Source organism: Citrus sinensis, chromosome 3, assembly GCF_022201045.2.
Source record: "Citrus sinensis cultivar Valencia sweet orange chromosome 3, DVS_A1.0, whole genome shotgun sequence".
NCBI lineage: Eukaryota > Viridiplantae > Streptophyta > Magnoliopsida > Sapindales > Rutaceae > Citrus > Citrus sinensis.
In genome coordinates this window covers 10,669,141-10,676,252 of record NC_068558.1, presented here as the reverse complement: position 1 = coordinate 10,676,252, position 7,112 = coordinate 10,669,141, and the positions used below count along the sequence as shown (strand labels likewise).

General features: G+C 33.7%; 1 pseudogene; it reads right to left on the bottom strand.

Moving 5' to 3' along the window:
- Positions 1-778: 778 nt before the first annotated feature.
- On the bottom strand, positions 779-5,359 carry LOC102629289 (receptor kinase-like protein Xa21; annotated as a pseudogene).
- Positions 5,360-7,112: the final 1,753 nt, after the last annotated feature.

The window sequence follows — 7,112 nt, the reverse complement described above, 5'->3', positions numbered from 1 at the left end:
TGTGAGTTTTAACTTTCAAGAAATGCGAGTTTGAGTTTTTAGAACTGAGTGAATAAGATTAGAAGATTTGTAAGAAAAATCTTTTATACTTTCTTACAACAAAATGATATTATAGACATTTAACTGACTTTGGATCCAAATTTTACCATGAGGTCTAAATCTCATGACTGAACCCCCTAAAGGTTCTTTTAAAAAAATTTCTCCTCATTTTTACTTTATTTTTATTAATTGTAAGTTACTAAATGTAATTTGAATGAGACCCAATTAAATATGTTTCCAAATTTTCTCCATTTTCAGGCCCCAGGCCTGCTATCAGTGTCTTCACGAAACCCTCCTCAAACTGTTCCTTTGTTTCGCCAAAATGCCTCCTTCTCCCATACCGTCTGATCAAATCTTCGATCGAATGTCATTCCATTATCAAAACTTCAATCTCCATATCGTAGTTGCTACTAGCGGTTACGTTTGTTTATCAACAGCTTTGCAAAGAATCAAAGTTGCTATTCAAGGACAAAACTCAGTTGGTATTGCCATACCGGTATCAATAAATTCTTTTGTGCATTCAATTCAACAATTGAGTGCTTCCCAAGAAAGGAGAAGTGCGTTGTGTGTGGGAACCCTGTGAGATTGTCATCGGGCATGCATTCTCTTTATTCATGGATCTAGTTTCCTTTAGTTTTCATTCTATAATCTTTATCTTGCTAAATAAAGAGGATTCATGAAAAAAAAAAAAAAAGTTTGTTGATTTTGATTGTGATTAATCTCTTTGTGGAAATTTCCGTAAGGATGACGAATAGTTTGATTCTGGAAAAAAATAAAATACATGACATTGATGTAGGACCGCCAGATTTCTGTGTCCAATTTCTTCTCTGCTCAAAACAATGGCTCTTATTCCAAAACCACAAACCCAGACAAGATAACAAACAAAAAAAGTAAAGTTAATTACATTAAGCTGTTGCAGCAACATCATCCAGGGACCAGAAACGTATGTTTAATCTTCTGGAGCTTCACAACGACATCTGTCATCCACATCCTCTGTTCTGGTGAATCCATGCAACAACCCAATGCCAAATGCATGATTCTTAATAAACAATCCATTTTGGCATAAGAAGCTTGCACCTCGCGCACCAAATTTGCATCAACAACTTCGGTCAATCCATGAGGTAATGACTCCTTAATCCAATGCTTTAAACTCATTTCTCCGGTAAACATTTCATCTGTAGGCTTCTTTCTCGTGAAAGTTTCCATCAATAAAACACCATAACTATAGACATCGCATTTAGGTGAAATAATTCCATCTGATGCATACTCTGCATTTTTTTCCAATTTTGATTCATCATAAATATATCCCACCACAAAATAAATGATATACAGATAATAATCATTTGACAATAATCGATCCAAACTTTGCCTATGCTTGAAAAAAGGGAAAAATTTAGAGTTTAGATTTGAAATTACCTGGAGCCATATAACCAAGCCATTGTCATGGTTTGTGTCACAGAATCATCACCTTCACCTAAGAGTTTAGATATGCCAAAGTCACTCACACGTGCCGTCATATTTTTATCTAAGAGAATGTTGTTGGGCTTCAAATCACAATGAACCACTGGTGTTGAATGACCGTGATGGAGATATTCAAGAGCCAACCCCACATCTATCTTATATTCAACCTCTCTGGGATATCTAAAAAATAGTTGTGAGAGTACAACCACTTCTCTAGACTACCATTGGGCATGAACTCAAGCACCAAGGCCTTAAAATCTAAATTACAACAGCTGCTAAAAATTTTTATGAGATTTCGATGACGAACATTCCTCAATACTTCACATTCTGATTCAAAACTCCTAAATGCTCTCTCTAGCTGTAGATTGAAAACCTTTATTGCAACATTAGTCCCATCAAAAAGTGTTCCTTTGTATACTGATCCGAAGCTACCCGCACCAAGCAAGTTACATTCGTTAAACCCATCAGTTGCCTGTTGAATATCTAGGTATGATGTTCTTCTCCATGTTGCTAGAGCAAATAAATCTTCCTGAGGCGGATTTTTGGCACTCCTATTTCGGTATCTTATGCACAGAATGATGAGAATCACTATAAGTGTATTGGATATTATCAGAGGCAAAAAATATTTAAGGAAAATTAGAGCAGCTTTCTTGGATCCTTTGGTGTCATCTTCCTTGCAAGGTGGGACTTGGAGTCTTGGTGGACCACAAAGTGCATAGTTCCAAAGGAACGATTGAGCTGAGAAGTTTCTAAAAGGTCCATTGGTAGGGATTTTCCCTTCTAGCCTATTGTGAGACACATTAAGTCGTTTCAGGTGTGAAAGTATCTCGAATGACTTAGGAATTTCTCCAGAGAGATTGTTGTTGGAGAGATCCAAGTATTCCAAGCTTGTCAAACTGCCAAATGAATCAGGGATACTATCTTGAAATCGATTACGAGCCAAGGACAGAGTAATTAGATCTTTGAGGCCACCAATGGTTATTGGAATATTTCCTGATAATTGATTTCTTGATAAATTTAAATATATCAAGACCTTCAAGTTTTGTATATCTGAAGGGAGAGAACCACTTAACGAATTTGAAGACAAGTCTATCCGCAATATATACTCAAGACTCCAAAATGATGATGGTATACTAGAGGTAAGCTGGTTGGAGCCTAAGTGGAGTTGTCTTAGAGATATCAAACTTGACAAGCACGTGGGTATAGGTCCATTGAGATTATTACGTTGCAACTGTAAATTACTCAGCCTCTTTAAATGGCAAATATTGTAGGGATGTATCCTTGCAAATTATTTCTATTGAGAACTAGGGCTTGCAGCTGCTGTAATCTTCCTAGTGTCGTTGGAATAGTTCCATTCAAGTCATTGGTAAAGAGGCTTAAAGCTATCAAGCCACGTAAATTACCAATTTCTTTGGGAATGCTACCCTTGAGTTTGCACTCGTGTGCATAAAATTGCTGAAAAGAAGCAGAGAAATTCCCAATTAATGGCGGAAGGATGCTATCTAAGGGATTAGAACCTAAGCTTAGAGCTCTTAGTTTATTGCAGTTTGTCAAAGAAGAAAGAAAGCTCCACTCTCCATTAGACGACGTTTCAGTTGTCAAGTAATTAGCCCTGATGTTGAGGGTGCTGAGGTGTCTCAAATTGCCAAATGTATTTGGAATTTGGCCTGAGAGTGAGTTTGAGTTCAAGTCTAGGCCAATGAGTTTAGAAGCATTGGTGATGGAGTTGGGGATTGTTCCGGTAAGTCTATTGGCCCACAAGAGTAAAAACTGTCTGTTTGGAAGCGAGTGGCCCATCGTTGATGGTCGGTGGCCTGAGAGTTGATTGCCAACTAGATTAATGATTATTATGGTTGAAATATTGAAGATAGTGGTTGGAATGGGACCAATTAAGTTATTGAGAGCAAGAACTAGATCCGCCAGGTTTTTTAAATTGCCAATCTCGTTTGGAATTTCGCCTGCACATTGATTTGAGAGTTACTGAGCTTTTCAATTTTCTAGTTGAGGCGAATGTTAAGCAAATACATGAAGAGGAATATGATCAAATGCATGAGAGTTGAAAATTACGTTTTAACACCATAATTCTCTCTTGCTCCAATTGGGAAAAGTTTTTATCAAAGCAATTTGTGATTTTTTTTATATTTATATAGAAATTCTTAGGCGTCAGTGCCCTATTTTTTTTTAATATGAACACATTATTAAATTATCTCATTTAACAAAGCTAATATTTGATTTACTATTAAATTGTGTGATTTAATAGATTGATTCTATTAAAATCACATAACTTAATGTCTATCCGCATGAAAAAAAAAAAATGAAGACACCAACATGAGAGAAGGTTAGTCCTTCTTTAGTGAAAATATGCTCATTTTGTTAAGGTGAAAATGCCACTAACAAATAAAAAACACAAATCTCATTACATTAACAGTTAAAAAAACATAGTTTCCAATATATTGACATCTATTTTTTTTATATATATTTTAATACATCCTCATTTTAATAAAATGAGAATTTATATATATGGGTGATTTAGTCCAGGATTATAGATTTTATGATTTTAAAGCATATAGTTTAATAGTATAATGTCATTATTCCATTAAACATTATGGCTTAATAGCTTTTACGGTCATTACACTATTAAACCACATGGTTTAACAATTTTCCTTGACTTTTACAAACATAGGATCTTGGATTGGAATATATATAACCATGACTAGCAATAGAATTAATTGTATTCAAGAAATAGAAGTTCAATTGGAACGTTTATTAAACACCTTATAAGCCAAAGATAAGTTAGGTCATATTTGGTATTGAGGTCTTGTAGATTTTAAATTATAACTACTGTTGAAAAAAATTATAATTATGTAATAAAAGTTAATAACATATAGTAAATATGATTTTTCTCTAATAATTGGAGATAGTATAGGTGTTTCATTATGAAAGTTTGAGATTAAATTAACTTAACTTTTAAACCACAATAGGTATTTTATATAGTTAAAATCCAAACATAAAGCCCCATCCGCCAGGAAGGGATTTTTTTAAATTGATTTTTGAGTTTCTTCTAGCCTTACCTCCGAACATTTAAGTGTCCTAACTTATACAGTTGTCCACCTTTAATACCAAATAAGTCCTTAGCGTCGGTGTTGCTATGTTGGATTCCAATTGAACTAAACATAATGATCAAAACCAAACAGCTTTAAAATACTTCATTAATTACCTCCTGATGTTACAACTTTCACAATCACACCATCCCACACCACAAAATCAATTAGGAGGGAAAGTGTCAGTCTCTCTAAATTTGGCATTTTTACTAAGGATATTTTCTACCTGTTTTGTTTGTGCAACCAGAAAAGAATACGGTGTTGATGTATGTGCAAACTTTTCAAATAGACTTTTACCACTAATAAAGTTTTTACCCAAATAAAATTATGTTAATAATTTTATTTTTTTAAAAATGTGTAAGGAAAGCAATCTCCAAACATGCATGCAATTGCAAATATGTATGCTTCAAAAAGACAAGGTGGAAGCGAAACATACCTCGCAGGTTGTTATCAGCAAAATTCAGATGCACAAGCTTACTCAAATTTCCAATCTTTGAAGGAATATTTCCGCTAATACTATTGAACCTTGAGTCCAATCTCACCAAGCTTGATAAGTTGAAGAGAGAATTGGGGATGGGACCGGTAAAACTGTTATTACGAAGACTCAACACTTGGAGTTTGGAAAAGACACCAATCCATGATGGAAAGCTTCCAGTCAAATCATTGTAAGCGAAACCGAGGAATTTGAGCCGGCGCAATTGCCCTAATTCATTTGGCAGATAACCACGAAAATTGTTCTCACTGATATCAAGATACATTAGGAATGAGAGATTTCCTATATGCGGCGGAACGGTTCCTCCGAGACTCATATCATATGTGAAAGGTTGAAGGTTGTGATTCTATGACGGCGTGCACCGCAAGAAATACCAATCCAACTGCATACTGGGTATGAAATGGACCAATTATCTGCCAAGACACCTCGAGGATCACTGACATGAGCTTTAAATGCAAGAAGAGCTGATTGATCCGTTGTTAAGTTTCTTACGGCTGCCGTAGCTGAGCCAGCCATGAAACAGTGTAACAATAACATCGGAATAAGGTAGGAAAAGCTCATATTGGCTTTTCTAAGCTAACTAAGGGGTGAGGGAGATAGATATAAAATAATTTTAAAGCAAAGAAAACTAACGTGCTTCTGTATACAAGAGATTCATCATGATGAGATTGCTATTTCACTTCTCTAATTTTTAAATTATTTATATGTCTCACTCAATCTGTAATGGAAATTCAAATAAAAAAGAAGACTTCACACAGAATTGTGTAGAATCACGCACCGTGGAATATGCGCAAATTCATTTTCATAGACTTACCAACTACCAAGTAAACGCGTGTGTGCGCGGGTGTGCGAGTCAATCTTTTGTTGTCATAATATATTGATTATTAAAGGATATAATAATAATAATAGTATGAAAAAGAGTTTGTGTGTGTCTATTTTTAAAACCAGCGTCTATTTAACTTTTTTATTAAATCTTGAGAGTGTCTGAGTACAATAAATTTAAAATTGTATGAGACTAACAATTCAAAATTTAAAAACTTAAGTTGAAATAACCTAACTTTTTCTTTTTCATAGTAATTATAATAGGCAACGGTGACGGCCGGCCAACTCGTAAAGTAAATTCAGGGGTCCATGCAATTTATCTGACCAAATCTTTTACCATCTTCGGGTCCCGCTATTAACGTCTTCACAAAATTGCAGCAAATAATAAAATTAGACAAGCGAGAGTGCAGGGAACCTGCACCACCCGAGTAATGAGTTGATATGATGGGTTGATGTCGGTCTTCATTTGATAAAATTTAATTAAATATTTAAATTTTTTTTATTATATTATGACTACCCAATACTTATTTTACAATATATTTAATTTTTTATTAATTACTTTTTAAATTTATTTTAATTATTTTATAAAATTTCATGAATAATTGATATTTATATTTACCATAATCCAATTTGATATTTTACCAAACATAAGACAATATAATATAATCTAAATTAATTCAATCTAATTTAATTCAGTCCAATCCTAATAATTAAATCCAATAAAATCATGCAATGCCAAATGTAGCCTAAGAGCATAATGCTGAAGGTTTTAAAAATAAATGTCAACAATCAATCTCTTGATAGACAGTTTAAATGAGAGTAAGGATATTTGTGTGGCATACATATTATTATTATTCCTTATTATTATTACTGTTATTATTTGTTAAGTTAATGATAACTCTCTACAAGATAAGGAATGTTAATAATTACTCCAGCACGTAAATCTATTTAATTCATAAGTGTTAAAAATGGGACTCAGCTACCTTGCAAGGTACCACCAAGTTTTGTCTTTTCTTGATTTCAGTCCCTTACCATTGGAATTAATGAAAAGGTAGCTTCAATGGTAGAGATTTGTCCATTTAAATATTAACATTACACTCCCTGATATTTATTAAAAGCACAAACAAGTTAAAAATTTAAAAGTTTTAGCACATAAATCCGGATTGTTTACAATTTATATTGTTTAATTAGTAGTG